The sequence below is a fragment of the Salmo trutta genome, chromosome 4 (assembly GCF_901001165.1).
Source record: "Salmo trutta chromosome 4, fSalTru1.1, whole genome shotgun sequence".
NCBI lineage: Eukaryota > Metazoa > Chordata > Actinopteri > Salmoniformes > Salmonidae > Salmo > Salmo trutta.
Window position 1 is genome coordinate 56,202,531 of NC_042960.1, and position 21,083 is coordinate 56,223,613.

Here is a 21,083-nt window from a genome sequence, read left to right on the forward strand (position 1 = left end):
CCTCAGCCACAGATGCTTTATCCTGTACAACATCACGAAAGGTGAGCCTCCATATGATACAATTTAGACACGGGAACTAAGTTGTAGGCTACTATAGTGGTGTTTGTTTCTATAATAAAAACAAGACAAACAGCTGTTTATTTCTGCTAATAAAACATTTAAAAAGCGTAATCATGTACTTATTGAAAACCATTTCTAAACTCTGTTATAGCTTACATTGAGTGATTGAGATGGTAGCCTATAGGCTTCAGTGAGATGACCCATCACCTGCTACAGTTTGACTGTGGGGTTAGTTTTCTTGTCTCATTCTGGTGTGTCCAGACCTGTTGGTGTTTGGGAAGTACTCTACCTCACCACCATCGCACCCCTACTCAGGGCACGATTCATTCCCCCTCCACCGTAATGCCCACCTTGGGGACCTATGCCCCCACCACAGCTGCCCCCTACATCACCCAGACCACCCTTGCCTATCCAGGGGTGGCCTGAAAAGACCGGGGACCATTAGTGGTGTAGATAGTTCTGGAACTTATTATTTTCATGTAACTGTATCGCTAACAATATTTGTGTTCTTGGAGAGATGAGATGCATGGAGAATGAATTGAAGCAGTCAAAACTAAGATCAAATTTGCTGTGAGGATTGTGGTTACCATTGTAAGGTAATAGCTTGAGACTTGGAGTAACTGCTGATGCATTTTGAGGTCACTTGCCTCAAGATTTTAATTTGATTTAAAATAAAAAATTTAAAATTAAAAAAAAAAAATCGGCCCATTGTTGAATTCAGTAGGGTGCTTCTCTTTCTCTCCCTGAGCCAGAGGGTAGAAGGGAATGGGGTTGAAGCCATGAAGAAGGTAAGGGGGGGGGGGGGGGCTGGTTGGTAATACAGTAAACATCTGTTCAATAATGTAAAAAGCACTTGTTTAAATAACATTAAGAACTTAGCCCAAATTTCTGAACTTGAGAAAAAGAAAGCTTTTTATTTGTTTTACATTGGATAATTGTATTACAGAAATATAAAGAGGTAAATTTGTCAAATATTTCACAAAAGACAGTTACAGACATCAAATGCTGTGTGGTGAAATCAGAGAGGTTGGTCTCTTGACATTGCACCGGTCAACATCAGGGAGTAGAAATTAAATTCTGGTCTTTGTACTACACTACCTTTAACTACACTGTCCCGCGATTGGACCTGAGGTGATAATGCTGCAAAACTGTTCAAGTGGTGAGAAGGTGGCTATGCTTAAAACACAGCCAGTTGCTAAAACTATGCTTAACACAATCACATGTGACGTCTTCCTGAGCCAAAGTGAGGAGTTTAGGTGTCCTGAATATTGAGTGGATTTACGCTGCTACCAGACTGACTCACCTGTTGAACATGCTCAATATAGTGACGATGTGACAGTTAGGGAGTTAGCCAGAGCCTCCCTACTTCTGGACCTACGGAGGTTCTACTGGCCAGGGACACAGGACAACTTCCTGGGCCTAAGGTTTAAGGCCAATGTAAAATTGAACACTCGTGATGTGGGTTTTGTAGTCTGGTCCAACTGGCTGGACCTCAACGACCTGTGGAACCGGACTGAAGCTCAGGTGGATACGGACTGGTATGCAAACTAAGCTAGTGACGTCCTCTGATGCAGTTGTGGTAGATTGCAGTGTTGTTGTGGAGGCTTCTGTCACTCATGTTGGAACATCCCATCCTACATCCAGGACAACACTCCTTGGTATTAGACGGATGCAGCTACTGCAACACTGGACCGGCCTGAGGCTGCAGGGGAAACTCTCTGCTCTGGACTGTGCTAATCCATGTACCAGAATGCTGCCATTGGCGAGGACATTCTCACCTTTACTGTTAAGGCTGCAAGTTCTACCAACAAAATATAATCTAGCACTCTGGTACCCTGCAAACCATGAGCCATTTTGTATTCTACATGAGTCAAATGTAATGGAGTCCATTGTTGTTGTGAAGGGCTGCTGTTCATACAAGGATTTGTACATTGCTAGACATGACACGCCTTCTCTAGTCTCTTGGGGATTGGAGTGCCTCTAGTGCCCAGCAGGGGAGATGGTACAGTACACTACCTGCTGTGCTGGACTGTGCTCCGTCACAGTGGAGCACCGGTTTGGATCAACTGCCCACAGTGGAATTAGCAACAGGCCCAGAGAGTCCGTCTCACTGAGTGAATAGATAGAATCACCCAAGCGGCGGCTAACAAGCGGCCTCTTTGTGGGCAAGCGTTACTACCTGAGCACAGCTTCCCCCGACCGGCGGGCTGCACTGTGCCTTCCATTGTGTATGCAAAGGGCAGCAGAAAGTGTTCCGCTTCCCGGCTTGTATGCCATTCCCCAGAGACAAAAAGCCAAGGCTTTTTAACCAGCTAAACCCTGCTGCCTTGGTGAGAGAACTCCCAAAGGCACATTAGGGAGAGCCATTAAGTCCCTTGTGGCTGTACTCATGTGAAAACAGCCTGTGCTGGTGACCCTGACAGTGGATTTCTCAGGTGTTGGTTGGAGTGCTGTGAATAAGTGGCAGATACTGGAGTCTGTTTTCTCCTGTCTAGAGGGGAAACGCCAGGGGTGACAATGCTGCTGTATGCCATCCCTCTGCCTATTCTCCTCATGCATCATATCTCCCCTTATGGCCTTACTCTTTCACACGAAGGGGAGAAATAATGATTCACTTGAATAGTGAATCCCTGAAATGACTTGGATGAAAAGCAACATAAAAGCCTGTAACGCTCTTTCTATTTACAAAGCCCTAATGTATATCTAAGCCCTTTACCTGTAGGGATGGTTTAAGGTATCATGCATCTCTTTCCTAGTCCATTAGGGGTCTCTGATGCTCTGCACAGTGATGGCCTTGGCTGCCTGACCATCCGTCCACTCACTGTCTACCTATGGGCTGGCTGGGTGGTGAGGTTAGGCGGAGGATCATGACTACTCAAGCTCTTTGGTTCTGACCAGGGTCACGTTTAGGAGGATGCAACATACTGAACGGAACAGCTAGACATGTCATGAATAGAGCTGGGAATATATTGTACATCTGACCTTTCCATATTCTGCCCTGCTGAGCACGTCTCTGGACTTGACTAGTCAGAGTAGTAGAATTAGACACTTCCCCACGACTCGTGATAGAGGACAGTCAGGAGGTACATGGCGTAGTCATAACTGTGTCGTCTCACAGGGCAGCTGAAGGAGCAAAGGGGAGAAAAGAAAGAAAAACATTTCAGAAGTTAGTGTTATTTGAAATAAAGCCTCCATTTAAAAGACATTACTGTAAAGCAACTGTAGTGAAGGACCAACACCTTATTGGTAACAGCACATTGAACAACAGGGGGTGCTGCTTACCTGTCAGTGGGGATGGTGAGTGTGTGTCTCTTTGCAGTACCCATCTTCTTCCTGGCATGGTCGTCCAAGTTCAGACTGGAGAGCTTCACCTGAGTGGACAAAGACACATACATCTGACATAATACTCAAACTTATTGGCTTTGGCAAATTGATTCAAATAAAACCATAAACATACCAAAAACAATAGATGCAGTCACCCCTCAATCTGAAATAATACGCACAGTGCCACACTAAATGTTGAAACTCTGCAGCGGTAAATCAGTTAATGTTTAAACTCAAAGTCTACTGAATGGAATTTAAATAATGGAAAATGACATGCAGATATGGCTCATGCTGCAGAAAACATTCTTCCCCTTTACAGCTTTGTGACAGCTGAAGTTCATGGAAGAGAAGAAGTGAATAATGAGACATGAAGAGGCTTTTCAGGAGAAGGATTATAGGCTATTCCCTCACATTGTTCCAGCACAATGTCAACCAAAACAAAACCTTAAAAAAGGTCACATTTCTCATTATTGAGACTAAGACCCTTACCCCATTGGTCAAATCCCCTTACTTTCATCAGATTAGTCACATAGTTATTTAAAGAGAGGCCATGCTACTGAGTGATCAGTAAGCCCTTTGCAGATCAGGTGGAAAACAAAAGATTACTGCAGGTCTTAATGGACATTGCGCTGCTTGCTTAGCAAGTACCACTTCCTTCTGATTTGGCTCATACGGACACAAAACACATGACCTATGCCTTGCAAACACATATAACCACCCTCCTGAAGCATCTTACAATCAATGTCATGCATTTTCTAAAGCCCTTTTTACAGCAGTTGTCAAAGTGAAATACAGATACCGAGTCTAAAACCCCAAAGCAATGCAGAAGCAGTGGCTAGGAAAAACTCCCTAGAAAGGCAGGAATCTAGGAAGAAACCAGAGAATATTCACGCCTCGGAGAAGCTAGCTATTCGGCAGCGCAAGTGGGAACACTTCAGGCTTAGGTTTCACACGTACTACACATGCATGTACCTCACATGGGAGAGTTTATACACAAGGCTCGCCATATCACATAACAAGTACATTATAGAAATGTTACATGTACACACGTGTGCATGTTCTACAACTGTGTGTGTGTGTGTGAGAGAGAGAACCGGTTGCCACGTGTGTTGACAGGAAATGCGTGTACATACAGTGGCTTGCAAAAGTATTCAGACCCCTTGGATTTCTTCACTTTTTACTGTGTCACAAAGTGGGATTCAAATTGATTTATCATTTTGTCAACAATCTACACAAAATACTCTGTTAAAGTGGAAGAATGCACTTATGTTTTTAACATGAACAGAAATTAACTAAAATAGTCATTGCATAAGTATTGCGCTTCCTGAGTCAATACATGTTAGAAATGCCTTTGGCATTGTTTACAGCTGTAGATCTTCATGGGTAAGTCTATAAGAGCTTTGCACACCTGGATTGTGCAATATGTTCCCATTCTAAAAAAAAATAAAAAATCTTCAAGCTCTGTCTAGATGTTGGAGATGGCTAGACAGGAATTGAAGTCTTGCCATAGATTTTCAAGCAGATTTAAGTCAAAACTAACTTGACCACTCAAGAATTTACTGTCTACTTGGTAAGCAACTCCAGTGTAGATTTGACCTTGTGTTGTAGGTTATTGTCCTGCTGAAATGTGAATTCCTCTCCCAGTCTCTGTTGTAAAGCAGGTTTTCCTCTAGGATTATGCTTTTTAATCCTTAAAAAATCATGTCAAGCATACCCATATCATGATGTTACCAACAGGCTTGAAAATGAAGTTACTCAGTGATGTGTTGGATTTACCCCAAACATAAGGCTTTGCATTTAGGCTATGCTGTATATTTTTTGTAGCATTACTTTAGTGCCTTGTTGCATACAAGATGCAAGTTTTGTAATATGCATCTTCTTTTCACTCTGTAATAAATTAAAATGTTAAGAAATCCAAGGGGTGTGAATACTTTTGCAAGGCAATGTATATACAGTGTATTCGGAAAGTATTCAGACCCCTTGACTTTTCCACATTGTTACGTTACAGCCTTATTCTAAAATGGATTAAAATTGTCCCCCCAATCTATACACAATACCACAGAATGACAAAGCAAAAACTGTTTAGAAAATTTGGCAAACTGAAATATCACATTTACATACACTACCGTTCAAAAGTTTGGGGTCACTTAGAAATGTCCTTGTTTGAAAGAAAAGCACATTTCTTGTCCATTAAAATAACATTGAATTGATCAGAAATACAGTGTAGACATTGTTAATGTTGTAAATGACTATTGCAGCTGGAAACGTGATAAAAAAAAATGGAATATCTACATAGGCGTACAGAGGCCCATTATCAGCAACCATCACTCCTGTGTCCCAATGGCACGTTGTGTTAGCTAATCCAAGTGGATCATTTTAAAAAGGCTAATTGATCATTAGAAACCCTGTTTGCAATTATGTTAGCACAGCTGAAAACTGTTCTGATTAAAGGAGCAATAAAAAACTGGCCGTCTTTAGACTAGTTAAGTATCTGGAGCATCAGCCTTTGTGGGTTCGATTACAGGCTCAAAATTGCCAGAAACAAATAACTTCCTTATTGTTCTGAGAAATGAAGGCTATTCCATGGGAGAAATTGCCAAGAAAGTGAAGATCTCACAACGCTGTGTACTAGTCCCTTCACTTCTAACCAGAATAGAAAGAGTGGGAGGCCCCGGGCAACACCTGACAAGAGGACAAGTACATTAGAGTGTCTAGTTTGAGAAACGGACGCTTCACAAGTCCTCAACTGGCAGCTTCATTAAATAGTACCTGCATAACACCAGTCTCAACGTCAACAGTGAAGAGGCGACTCCGGGATGCTGGCCTTCTAGGCAGAGTTCCTCTGTCCAGTGTCTGTGTTCTTTTGCCCATGTTAATATTTTCTTTTTATTGGCCAGTCTGAGATATTGCTTTTTCTTTGCAACTCTGCCTAGAAGCCCAGCATCCCGGAGTCGCCTCTTCACTGTTGACGTTGAGACTGGTGTTTTGCGGCTACTATTTAATAAAGCTAACAGTTGAGGACTTCGGTTTCTCAAAAACAAGAACATTTCTAAGTGACCCCAAACTTCTGAACAGTAGTGTAAGTATTCCGACCCTTGACTCAGTACATTGTTGAAGCACCTTTGGCAGCGATTACAGTCTCGAGTCTTCTTGGGTATGATGCTACAAGCTTGGCACGCCTGTATTTGGGGAGTTTCTCCCATTCTTCTCTGCAGATCAGGTTGGAAGGGTAGCATTGCTGCACAGCTATTTTCAGGTCTCTCCAGAGATGTTTGACCAAGTTCAAGTCCGGGCTCTGGCTGGGCCACTCAACTCCTGCGCTTAGGGTTATTGTCCTGTTGGAAGGTGAACCTTCACCCCCAGTCTGAGGTCTTGAGCGCTCTGGAGCAGGTTTTCATCAAGGATCTCTGTACTTTGCTCCGTTCATATTTACCTCAATCCTGACTAGTCTCCCAGTCCCTGCCGCTGAAAAACAACCCCATAGCATAATGCTGCCAAAACCGTTCACTGAAGGGATGGTGCCAGGTTTCCTGCAGACGTGACGCTTGGCATTTAGGCCAGAGTGTTTAATCTTGGTTTCATCAGACCAGAGAATCTGGTTTCTCAGGGTCTGAGTCCTTTAGATTACTTTTGGCAAACTCCAAGCGGGCTGTCAGGTGCCTTTTTATTGAGGAGTGGCTTCAATCTCGCCACTCTAACATAAAGGCCTGATTGGTGGAGTGCTGCAGAGATGGAAGAACCTTCCAGAAGGACAACCATCTCCACAGAGGAACTCTGGAGCTCTGTCAGTGACCATCAGGTTTTTGGTCACCTCCCTGACCAAGGCACTTCTCCCCAGATTGCCCAGTTTGGCCGAGCGGCCAGCTCTAGGAAGAGTCTTGGTGGTCCCAAATTTATTCCATTTATAAATGGAGGTAACCTTCAATGCAGCAGAAATGTTTTGGTACCCTTCCCCAGATCTGTGCCTCGAAACAATCTTGTCTCTGAGCTCTATAGACAATTCCTTCGACCTCATGGCTTGGTTTCTGCTCTGACATGCACTGTCAACTGTGGGACCTTTATATAGGTGGGTGTGCGCCTTTCCAAATCATGTCCAATCATTTGAATTTACCACAGGTGGCCTCCAATCAAGTTGTAGAAACATCAAGGATGACCAATGGAAACAGGATGCAGCTGAGAGTCTCATAGTAAAGAGTCTGAATACTTAGTTGGATAGCAACTAAGAGGGATGCAGGAGTATTATCTTTTCATTCAGATTATATCATAAAACTGGGAGTTGTGTGGCAAGCCTGAGAACAGTGGGCTGAAATGGTATCAGTCCATTTCGGCTGTATCCTGGACCCTGTAATCCATCTTTGATTCTCATGCTAATCCATTCTCATGGCTAAATAATTCCTGTGTCGACGTCGTAATCTAAGGGGAAAGTGTCAGTGGAGCAGATGGCTAGCGATTAATCACAAAGTTCTTCTAGAGATAACTGTCAATTGTTTTTAGTTTCCATGCCTATTACCATTCTCTATTTGTGACAAGTATGTTCATATGATGGAATATTGCAATCATACAGCGAGCGCTATGAAAAAGGTATGCATTGTATAAGTAAGTACCTTAGAGCAGCGTTTCATAGGCTTAAAAGGAAATATTCACCCATTTTGAATTTTGTGTTTTTGTGCATTGTTTTTATGCAGTAATGTCCTATCGATTCCCTAGGTCATTTCATGTTCATCGGAGGTATTGGCATTAAAGCAGGCAGAAATTCAGTCGGTATGAAGTAGCATTACGATAAAGCCACTCTTACTACACTGGAAGTTAATAGAAATAAGACTTTTAGATTGCGAAATTGTCTATCATACATGTCAGATGTCAATATTGGCCAATGTCAACTCGCGAGGTTGTCTTCTCTCGAATGAGCCATTGATCATATTTTTGCGGTATTCCTACCTCAAGAAATGTGTAGTTTAACAGAGGATCTAGCACATTACTCCCATGTCTGCCTCTTCAGTCCAGGGTGCATTGCATGGTGTCATTGCAAATTTCAGAGTCTACTCTGGGGCACATCAATCTGCAAGTTGAACATGGTGAGATTGTAGACTCCTAAATTGATAGCTGTAAAATCACTTAAACAAACTGCACTAACAGGCTACTTCACCTGCTGATATTGTCTTTGGTATTATTGTAAACTCAGCAAAAAAAAGAAACGTCCCTTTTTTAGGACCCTGTCTTTCAAAGATAATTCGTAAAATTGCAAATAATTTCACAGATCATTGTAAAGGGTTTAACACTTTCCCATGCTTGTTCAATGAACCATAAACAATTAATGAACATGCACCTGTGGAACGGACGTTAAGACAATAACAGCTTACAGACGGTAGGCAAATAAGGTCACAGTTATGACAACTTAGGACACTAAAGAGGCCTTTCTACTGACTCTGAAAAACACCAAAAGAAAGAAGCCCAGGGTCCCTGCTCATCTACGTGAACGTGCCTTAGGCATGCTGCAAGGAGGCATGAGGGCTGCAGATGTGGCCAGGGCAATAAATTGCAATGTCCATACTGTGAGACGCCTAAGACAGCACTACAGGACGGACAGCTGATCGTCCTCGCAGTGGCAGACCACGTGTAACAACACCTCCACAGGATCGGTACATCAGAACATCATACCTGCGGGACAGGTACAGGATGGCAACAACAACTGCCCGAGTTACACCAGGAACGCACAATCCCTCCATCAGTGCTCAGACTGTCCGCAATAGGCTGAGAGGCTGGACTGAGGGCTTGTAGGCCTGTTGTAGGCAGGTCTTCACCAGACATCACCCGCAACAATGTCGCCTATGGGCACCAACCCACCGTCGCTGGACCAGACAGGACTGGCAAAAAGTGCTCTTCACTGACGAGTCGCGGTTTTGTCTCACCAGGACTGATGGTCGGATCCGCATTTATCGTCAAAGGAATGAGCGTTATACAGAGGCCTGTACTCCGGAGCGGGATTGATTTGGAGGTTGAGGGTCCGTCATGGTCTGGGGCGGTGTGTCACAGCATCATCGGACTAAGCTTGTTGTCATTGCAGGGAAGACATCCTCCTCCCTCATGTGGTACCCTTCCTGCTGGCTCATCCTGACATGACCCTCCAGCATGACAATGCCACCAGCCATACTGCTCGTTCTGTGCGTGATTTCCTGCAAGACAGGAATGTCAGAGTTCTGCCATGGCTAGCGAAGAGCCCGGATCTCAATCCCATTGAGCACGTCTGGGACCTGTTGGATCGGAGGGCGAGGGCCATTCCACCCAGAAATGTCCGGGAACTTGCAGGTCCCTTGGTGGAAGAGTGGGGTAACATCTCACAGCAAGAACTGGCAAATCTGGTGCAGTCCATGAGGAGGAGATGCACTGCAGTACTTAATGCAGCTGGTGGCCACACCAGATACTGACTGTTACTTTTGATTTTGACCCCCCCTTTGTTCAGGGACACATTATTCCATTTCTGTTAGTCACATGTCAGTAGAACTTGTTCAGTTTATGCCTCAGTTGTTGAATCTTATGTTCATACAAATATTTACACGTTAAGTTTGCTGAAAATAAACGCAGTTGACAGTGAGAGGACATTTCTTTTTTTGCTGAGTTTATGTAGCTACGTTTGCTAGCTTGCTAGCCAGCCAGCCCATAGAGCATTGCATTGTGGACTTTGTAGTCAATTTGAGCTGCAACAGATTTCCACAACGATTTTCACCTTTCTACCAACCTTAAAATATTTTTATTTAACCTTTATTTAACCAGGAAGGGCTCATTGAGATTTAAAATCTCTTTTTCAAGAGCGTCCTGGCCAAGATAGGCAGCACCAAGTCATTACAAAAATTACAGACAAACATGTAAAAATACATCTAGTAAAAACCATAGAATTCACAAGAGTATAACAAAATCAAAAACTGCAAATTAAAAACATTGACAGGTCAGGGAATCAGTATCAAGATCATTCATCAGTGATTTAAAAATACCAACCGGGACAAGTTCTTCCAGTTTAAAAGTATTTTGTAAGGCGTTCCAAGACGATGGCACAGAGTACATAAAAGCCCTTTTACCAAATTCAGTTCGGATATTTGGAACAGTTAGCAGGATAAAGTCCAGCGAACGAAGAGAGTACCCACCACATTTCTGAACAATAAAAATGCCCAGATAAAAAGGTAGTAAACCCAAAATGGCTTCGTAAATAAAAGTATACCAGTGACTGAGCCTACGAGTGACTAGAGAAGGCCAGCCAACCCTGGTATTCAAATTGCAGTGGTGCGTAAGGGTTTGGCAGTTTAAAATAAATCTCAAAGCGCCATGGTAAAGGGTGTCAATTGATCTCAAACACTGAGCGGAAGCATTCATATAAAAAATATCCCCATAGTAAAGGCATAAATGTAGCTGACACTAGCCTCCTTCTGGCTTCAAAAGAAAAACAGGCCTTATTCCTAAAATAAAATCCCAATTTCTGCTTCAATTTTTTTGTAAGTTGTTGAATATGCAATTTAAAAGAGAGGCCGTCATCAATTAAAATTCCAAGATATTTAAATGAGGTTACAGTCTCAAGCTCATTGCCCTGACAGGTAATAATAGGTGAAAAGGTTCAGAGGTCTATTTCTTGCTTTAGAAAACACCATTATTTAGTTGTCAGTATTGAGGATAAGCTTCAATTGACACAAGCTATGTTGAACAGTATTAAAAGCAGTTTGCAAGTTCTGGCAAGCTTTTGGAAGAGACGAGGCACAACAGTAAATAACAGTATCAGCATAAAAATGAAGTTGCTCATTTTGGACATTTTTGTCTAAATTATTATAAATGCCAAAATAAAAACATTTGTTCACAAAAAAATATTGTTCTCAGTGTATTTTAACACTGTAAATTATAGGAATGATTGATTTTGGATGACTTTTCCATTAACATCATAGATCCGGACAATGGAGTAATATCCTGAAAGGTCAACCAGACGTGAGATGACAGCTGTTTAGAGAACCTCTAGATCCCTTCAACACAAAAGAGGATAACCCTGCACTTTATATGGATTTGGTTGAGAAGGTTCAAATACAGGTCAGAGTCAAATTGAACTCTTAGCTAATATTTTAATCTACCTCAAACCCCCCGAATCCCAGACCATGTATGCCTACAACACAGGAAGACAGACACTCACTCTGAGGTGGACTATGCGGGCAGATGGGTTTCTGAGGGAGGTGCCAGCAGACACGTAGTCCTTGCTCTTTACTTTGACAGGGAAGTGCTCATCATATTTAGCATCTGTGTCCAGGGCAGAGGGCCACTCTGTGCAGAACGCTGCAGGGAAAGGAGAATCACAGAAAGACAATTAAGTGATAATGCCAGAGAAACCGGTGTTTGGAGGATATATTGGCACAGGTGTTAGGCAAACTGTGCCAATATATCCTCCAAACACCAGCTTAGAGGGCATTATCACTTTTATACAATGTGTTACCAATATATTCAAATAATGATTGAAATATTTTCATTAAAAACATTGATTAATTTATTCATACCATCTCATCCTTCCACGAGATATAGTCCGACACAAATCTAGGGTTGATATCCAAGCCGGCTGGTCGTTTGGTCTATCGGTTCGGTTGCCAGTCTTTTTGTTCTAAATCTATGGAAGTGAACGAGCCATTCATTCTCGATGATGGCTGGCAACGTTTTGCTTGCTAGCTAGCCAACTTTGGCTAACACAGTCACGTCAAACAGCGCAGCCAGAATAGCAAAGCAGCTGCATCTGCGTGTGTTTAAGCTGTTTTCTAGTTCAGAGGAGCTAGCCAACTAAACAGCTAACACAATCACTTCAAACTGAAGCTGGGATGATAGCAAACTAGCTGCATTTCGTGTTTTTCTATTGACATTTCTTTGTGTGTGTGCATGCACACTACTGTTCAAAAGTTTGGGGTCACTTAGAAATGTCCTTGATTTTTAAAGAAAAGCACATTTTTTTGTCCATTAAAATAACATCAAATTGATCGGAAATACAGTGTAGACATTGTTAATGTTGTAAATGACTATTGTAGCTGGAAACAGCTGACCTTTAATGGAATATTTACAAAGTACCCACAAAACACCAGTCTCAACGTCAACAGTGAAGAGGCGACTCTGCAACTCTACCTAGAAGGCCAGCATCCCAAAGAAAAAGCCATATCTCAGACTGGCCAATAAAAAGAAAAAGATTAAGATGGGCAAAAGAATAGACACTGGAACTCTGCCTAGAAGGCCAGCATCCCGGAGTCGCCTCTTCACTGTTGACATTGAGACTGGTGTTTGCGGGTACTATTTAATGAAGCTGCCAGTTGAGGACTTGTGAGGCATCTGTTTCTCAAACTAGACACTAATGTACTTGTCGTCTTGCTCAGTTGTGCACCGGGACCTCCCACTTTTTTTTTTAAGAGCCAGTTTGTGCTGTTCTCTGAACGGAGTAGTACACAGTGCTGTACAAGATCTTCAGTTTCTTGGCAATTTCTCACATGGAATAGCCTTCATTTCTCAGAACAAGAAGAACGTTTTTTGTTTCTGGCCATTTTGAGCCTATAATTGAACCCACAAATGCTAATGCTCCAGATCCTCAACTACTCTAAAGATGGCCAGTTTTATTGCTTCTTTAATAAGCACAACGGTTTTCAGCTGTGCTAACATAATTGCAAAAGGGGTTTCTAATGATAAATTAGCCTTTTAAAATGATAAACTTGGATTAGCTAACACAACGTGCTATTGGAACACAGGAGTGATGGTTGCTGATAATGGACCTCTAATAGAATATCTACATAAGCGTACAAAGATGAAATGTATTTATAAAGCCCTTTTTACATCAGCTGATGTCACAAAGTGCTATACAGAAACCCAGCCTAAAACCCCAAACAGCAAGCAATGTAGAAGTAGAAGTACAGTGGCTAGGGAAAAAAATATTATAATCTACCGTTTCCAGCTACAATAGTCATTTACAACATTAACAATGTCTACACTGTATTTCTGATCAATTTGATGTTATTTTAATGGATGCATTTTTTTAAACAAGGCCATCTCTAAGTGACCCCAAACTTTTGAACGGTAGTGTATAAAAATGATGCCGATTCATGAGGCGGCAGGTAACCTAGTGGTTAGAGTGTTGGACTAGTAACCGAAAGGTTGCAAGACAGAATCCCCGAGCTGACAAGGTAAAGAAAATCTGTTGTTCTGTCTCTGAACAAGGCAGTTAACCCACTGTTCCTAGGCAGTCATTGAAAATAAGAATTTGTTCTTAACTGACTTGCCTAGTTAAATAAAGGTAACATAAAAATAAAAAATGATTTTGACTGGCTGAGAAAATCTGCCAGGCTGTCTGTCTCGTCCTGACACAATCAGAACTATGGGACAGCTGGAGGTCGAATTTCAATATTGAAACAATGTTGCAAATGTCAGAGACAGCAAGGTTAATACAAATTTCCGCTGTTGAAAACCAAACGCTAGTCTAAAAAAAAAAGTCAGATAATATCTAGATGCTTTTTTACAGTGGAGATCTAGTATATAAAATGCCTGGCTGGGCTGATGAGACAGTGGATTGCGCAGTCAGATGGAATAGTGTAAAGGCATTTCAACGTCATACCCTTAGCCGGTGGAATCTTGTGTAATAGACACCGGCTAGAACGCGGTTTTAACCAAATCAACATCCAGGATTAGACCCACCCGTTGTATAATTATTAATTAAATACTACCGCTCAATAAGCACTTGACTTATGCTTCAGAGGTTCGCAGTGTTTCTTTATGGCTGCTGGAGTTAAATGCAAAAAGTATGGAATCTGAAACAGACTAAGAGTTTTCATAAATGCCTGTATGATCTGACAGCACAATACAATATATAGCCTTAAATGGTACAAATGATTTCCATCCCAATGCATAATCAAAAGCTCTGACATGTCAGGTTGGAGGTGAGGAACTGACCTTGATGAGCTCTAGGTTGCCCTTCTCCGGAGGCACCCCTCTCTTCACTGGGAAGCCCATGCGGACAGGCAGGGGCACAGAGCCCTGTCTGAAGGGGGCAGCGGTCGGGTACACTGCTGTCCAGTCCTGGTCTACAGGCATCCTCTGTCCTGGGGTCACCCGCCTGACACACACCATGGAGACAGGGAACAGACAAAAAGGGGACTAATTAGAGATGTCACAACAACTTCAAAATATAGCTTTATTTCTGTCAATATACAGCTTCGTCTAAAGTTGATAATGCATTCCTCACAATTTGTTTTATTGGTAAATTATCTCGGCTGATTTCATGACATGAGCCTCTACCCAGGGACCATAATGTGCTGTAGCCAGAAAGAGTCATGTTGGCGTGCTTGTTGGGTAGTCTATATATTTTCTGTCTTTGTATATTTCCACTTAATTTGTACACTAGAGGGTACTATGTTGGGTCATGGGTCACTGTTCACTTCAGCACACAGGTAGCAATGATGGCTTGTGAGACTAGCACACAAGTGTCTAGAAAGTTGTATTTATTTAGGTGACAAGAAAAGTGTGGATGCTGCCCAGGTATGGAGCGCAAACAATTCTCACCTTGGAACTATGATAACGTTATTCACCTATGGTAATTAGCTAACATGTACGGCTACATCTGCCAGTATGTAATGTTTTTATCTTTACTGCTATAAAATGGGCAACCAAAAATCTACATTTGGATTAGTTAAGATTGTAACGGGCTAATGTGAAAGTGGTACTGTTTGGCGTTGCACAGAGAATGTTCGACCGACATTAATTTGGCGATACCACCTTCGTTCTTGATTTGGCCAAACGTACAGTATCTTCAAAAACATGTCCCTGTCTAGTTGCAGGTGGTTTGTCAGACTTGAAAATGCTCAGTTATTAAAATATTGTTTTTACTTTTAATGTTACAGATAGCCATCTGTAACATTAGAAGTAAATGTCTACATTGTTAATATAAATTTAAAATGTCTAGTTGTGGGACGAAGTTATCGCTCTTTAAGGTTGCTCAAATATTTTATGTGGTACACCAAACAGACCGAGGTAGACAGTTTCAAGTTGGATATTCGAGCTTTCAAACCTCAATAGCTTCCCAAACCACTTGAGCCACAGACTCCAAATAAGTGTCATGTTGGAGAAATTGCGCACAACATTGCACAGGTATTATTTTCACGATTTGGACCTTAATTAACTTTCCAAAGCTAACAAACATGTGGAAATGTGAGCAGCATTTTGTATTCCTAGTGGAATTAGTTAGGGAGTGTAAACAAAGTACAAACTTTCTATAGCTCATTGGTCATGTGCCCTACTTGACTCAAACAAGGTTCAAAATGTCCACTGACTACCCTTCTATATTGCACACCCTTTGGTTTGTCCACTTTCATCTCACATGTTTTTACATACATTTTTCCAACTTTCTAATTTCAATAGCTCCTTGGTAATGTGACCTACTGGACTCAAACAAGATTCAGAATGTCCACGGACTGGCGGAGACGGGTGCCGCGAGGCATCCAGTGTGGTAACGCGACCGATCCTGGAGAAGCTGGCGGGAGCCCCAGGGAGAGTTCTCTTTTCTTTGTGAAGGGCAGGGCAGCCTGGAATGGGTTCACCCCAAGAGAGGGGCCCAAGCCCTGGAAAGCGTTGCGGTTTCGGCGGCATCCGGTGAGCTCTCCCTGGCCCTTGAAAATCCGAGCGAGAGGTTTTAAATCTCACGCCGGGCCGTACCCATATCCGCAGCAGGTCTCCAAGGTGAACAGCCTCTGGCATGTTATAACAATGTAGGTAAGGGAAGATGGCAAAAGAGATCCGTAACTTCGGGATAAGGATTGGCTCTAAGGGCTGGGTCGGTCGGGCTGGGGTGCGAAGTAGGGTTGGGCTCGAGCCGCGTCTAGGGGAGCAGTCGCTCCGTCGCCCTCCTCTCACCACCATTGGAAGTTCGTTGTGCGGCCCATCTCGCAGTCTCTCGTGTGTGGTCTCGCAAGGGGCTGAGTGCAAGGGTTCGTAGGGGGGGGGGGGGGGGTGTCAGTCAGTGGGCCGAAGGTGGACCGGTGGGGGTTTGGGTCCGGCGGCAACTCTGGACGCGCGCCAGGCCCTTCTCGTGGATCTCCCCAGCCCCACACATTGTAGGTGGGGAGGTCTCCTCTATGCTCACTAGACTTGTGGCGGATACTAAACCCATTGGCCCCGCAGTGATAGGGCATTGCATGGATCTGGCTCATGCCCTACGAAGTGGGAAGAGGTATCTCCAGCTTATCTGGGGAGGGAGGCCTACATCTGATGTGGGTAGTACCATCCACGCCCATTGATTTGCTACGGAACCATAAAAAGGACGGAAGAAGCCTAGGTTCCCACTGGGCATGGATCACTGAATGTCAACTTGATGAAATTCAAAGGAGCGTACCCACCTGTCGCAGTCACACTCAAAAATCACCCGTGGGGTGACTGTGACCCCACCTCATGTCAAAGTGAGGAATATCGATGAAGCGCTGGTAAAGGTGGTTCCTATGGTTCTGTCCCAGAGGGCTGACTGGGCAAGCAAATGATTGAAAGGGGATGATTATTATTTTCTGTTGCCGCTAGATACTGTGAGGGGTATTGGGTTCTCAAGCCTATAAGTATTGCACTGGCACTTGATGTCGATTGGGTGTAAAAATGTTTTTTTTTTTTTTTAAGTTAGTCTGCTGAAGGTTAGTAGCGGCAACTGATGTCCAGTTTGTAAGACAGAAAAGCCTCTGATTATACCACTGGGTGTTACTCAGGGGCTGGGGGGGCAGTAGTCAGGCTGTGGAGGTTGGGGACTTAGTCTATGAGCGGATAAAAGCGTGCGGGTCACCAGGTGCACAGAGCTTGTTTCAGGTATTTAGGTGCACAAGGAGGCCTCCATGAAGGTGGGGGGCACTCCGAGTCCAAGCAGGGGCGGCCGGACTCGGGGCCTGGGGCAGCACTCAGGCCATGGAGGTTGGAGTGGGGACTTAGTCTGTGAGCAGAAAAAAGTGGGCGGGTCACCAGGAGCACAGAGCCTATAACGGCTTACCAGGTGCAAGCTATACTCTAAGGCCAGGGGAAGGGGGTGCTGACCAGGTTGGGAGAGTAGGTGTGGAGGCCTGGAGGTCCGTAGTTCGAGGGAGTAAGCTACACACTCAGGCCCAGGGAGAGGGCAGGCAGGCGAGCAGGGACTGTAGGCCTAGAGGCCAGGAGTCAGAGGTCACCAGGTCAATGTGGGCCTGCCTGGAGGTCAGGAAGGCCCAAGGGAGAATGCCCAAGTGAACAAGTGTGTGAGTCACACTGTCCTTCAGGGGGGCAGAGTAGGCAAATTCATGTAAAATTGTGTGATATGGACAAGTTCTGGCCTGGTTTAGATCTTATCTGTCGGAAAGATATCAGTTTGTCTCTGTGAATGGTTCGTCCTCTGACAAATCAATTGTAAATTTCGGTGTTCCTCAAGGTTCCGTTCTAGGACCACTATTGTTTTCACTATATATTTTACCTCTTGGGGATGTCATTCGAAAACATAATGTTAAATTTCACTGCTATGCGGACGACACACAGCTGTACATTTCAATGAAACATGGTGAAGCCCCAAAATTGCCCTCGCTAGAAGCCTGTGTTTCAGACATAAGGAAGTGGATGGCTGCAAATTTTCTACTTTTAAACTCGGACAAAACAGAGATGCTTGTCCTAGGTCCCAAGAAACAAAGAGATCTTCTGTTGAATCTGACAATTAATCTGGATGGTTGTACAGTCGTCTCAAATAAAACTGTGAAGGACCTCGGCGTTACTCTGGACCCTGATCTCTCTTTTGAAGAACATATCAAGACTGCTTCAAGGACAGCTTTTTTCCATCTACGTAACATTGCAAAAATCAGAAACTTTCTGTCCAAAAATGACGCAGAAAAATTAATCCATGCTTTTGTTACTTCTAGGCTCGACTACTGCAATGCTCTACTTTCCGGCTACCCGGATAAAGCACTAAACAAACTTCAGTTAGTGCTAAATACGGCTGCTAGAATCCTGACTAGAACCAAAAAATTTGATCATATTACTCCAGTGCTAGCTTCCCTACACTGGCTTCCTGTTAAGGCAAGGGCTGATTTCAAGGTTTTACTGCTAACCTACAAAGCATTACATGGGCTTGCTCCTACCTATCTTTCCGATTTGGTCCTGCCGTACATACCTACACGTACGCTACGGTCACAAGACGCAGGCCTCCTAATTGTCCCTAGAATTTCTAAGCAAACGGCTGGAGGTAGGGCTTTCTCCTATAGAGCTCCATTTTTATGGAATGGTCTGCCTACCCATGTGAGAGACGCAGACTCAGTCTCAACCTTTAAGTCTTTACTGAAGACTTATCTCTTCAGTAGGTCCTATGATTAAGTATAGTCTGGCCCAGGAGTGTGAAGATGAACGGAAAGGCTGGAGCAACGAACCGCCCTTGCTGTCTCTGCCTTGTCGGTTCCCCTCTTCCCACTGGGATTCTCTGCCTCTAACCCTTTTACAGGGGCTGAGTCACTGACTTACTGGTGTTCTTCCATGCCGTCCATGGGAGGGGTGCGTCACTTGAGTAGGTTGAGCCACTGACGTGGTCTTCCTGTCTGGGTTGGCGCCCCCCCTTGGGTTGTGCCGTGGCAGACATCTTTGTGGGCTATACTCGGCCTTGTCTTCGGACGGTAAGTTGGTGGTTGTAGATATCCCTCTAGTGGTGTGGGGGCTGTGCTTTGGCAAAGTGGGTGGGGTTATATCCTGCCTGTTTGGCCCTGTCCGGGGGTATCATCGGATGGGGCCACAGTGTCTTCTGATCCCTCCTGTCTCAGCCTCCAGTATTTATGCTGCAGTAGTTTATGTGTCGGGGGGCTAGGGTCAGTCTGTTACATCTGGAGTATTCTCTTGTCTTATCCAGTGTCCTGTGTGAATGTAAATATGCTCTCTCTAATTCTCTCTTTCTTTCTCTCTTTCTCTCGGAGGACCTGAGCCCTAGGACTACCTGGCATGATGACTCCTTGCTGTCCCCAGTCCACCTGGCCATGCTGCTGCTCCAGTTTCAACTGTTCTGCCTGCGGCTACGGAACCCTGACCTGTTCACCGGACGTGCTTGTTGCACCCTCGACAATTACTATGATTATTATTATTTGACCATGCTGGTCATTTACGAACATTTTAACATCTTGACCATGTTCTGTTATAATATCCACCCGGCACAGCCAGAAGAGGACTGGCCACCCCTCATAGCCTGGTTCCTCTCTAGGTTTCTTCCTAGGTTTTTGGCCTTTCTCAGGAGTTTTTCCTAGGGAGTTTTTCCCAGCCACCGTGCTTCTTTCACATGCATTGCTTGCTGTTTGGGGTTTTAGGCTGGGTTTCTGTACAGCACTTTGAGATTTCAGCTGATGTACGAAGGGCTATATAAATAAATTTGATTTGATTTGATTTGATATGAAAATGGACACACTAAAAGATGTGCAATGTGTAGTCCCACTGAGTGGACATTCTGAACCTTGTTTGAAGTCAGTATGTCACATGACCAAGGAGCTATTGAAATGTAACATTTTGAATAATTCATGTCAAATCATGTGAGATGAAAATGGACAAACTAAAGGGTGTGCGATATAGAAGGGTAGTCAGTGGACATTCTGAACTTTGTTTGTGGTCAGTAGGTCACATGACCAAAGAGCTATTAAAATAAAAAAATGTAAATAAATAATTTTAAATAGTGCGAGATGTAAATCGACAAAAGAAAAAGTGTGCAATGTGTGTCTATGCCACTGGGTTAGCTAGAACCAGTTTTGAAAGTTTTAGGAGTAATGGTTAAAGAGCTATTGAAATTTGAAAAATTAGATTTGTCACTATGTTGACGGTCCCTAACTGCTGTTGGTGGACGTAAGGAAAACTACAGGTGACCAACCTGAAACTGGCTTTACCTCTGTACCAAACAGCACGTATCCTGTAACGGCTGATGGAGCATCCATCACATTAGCCCGTTACAATCCGCTAGCTACGCTTGGATTGGAAATGATTTGTTTTGCACACGTTTATGAACATTTACAAGCCCACCTGTGTTCGAGTGAGTATCATGAACTTTGACTCGTTACAACAAACATTACTTGTTCCTCACCTCTCTCCTTGGTCTTCTGTTGCCTCTGTCAGGAAAGCCTAAAATGTATAGTGTGTCAGAAAAACATATCCAACTTCATTGGGCTCCCGAGTAGCGCATCGGTCTAAGGCACTACATCTCAGTGCTAGAGGCATCACTACAGACGCACTGGTTCGATTCCAGGCTGTATCACATCCGGCCGTGATTGTAATTATGAATTTGTTCTTAACGGACTTGCCTAGTAAAATAAAGGTTACATTAAAAAACTTTTTTTTTAATTAAGCTAACCATGTTGTCTCTAATTTTCTTAGGAAACAGTTAGACATAATCGGGACCATGTTAGCAGGTTCCTCGTCGTGACAGCATATTGCATGTAAACTCACCTTTATTCTGACTAGAATTATTAGTAGACAAGGCCGTCGCGATTTAACGGGTTAAGCGCATGAGTTCCATAAATGCAACCATTTATTTGTCCTAAGAAGGACAAAATGGATTTGTTCATTGTGTGTGCAGCCATGTTTGACCATGTACTGTCAACCAATGGCAAGTCGAGAGGGACAGTTTTTTTAGCGAAACAGAACGCGCAGACAAGATTGGTATCAGTGCCCACCTTTGATATAGATAATGAACTGCAATTTGCGAA

The 21,083-nt window shown here is 43.5% G+C and overlaps 1 pseudogene; it reads right to left on the reverse strand.

Moving 5' to 3' along the window:
• Nucleotides 1–953: 953 nt before the first annotated feature.
• On the reverse strand, nucleotides 954–20,973 carry LOC115193054 (28S ribosomal protein S35, mitochondrial-like; annotated as a pseudogene).
• Between the last annotated feature and the right edge of the window lie 110 nt (nucleotides 20,974–21,083).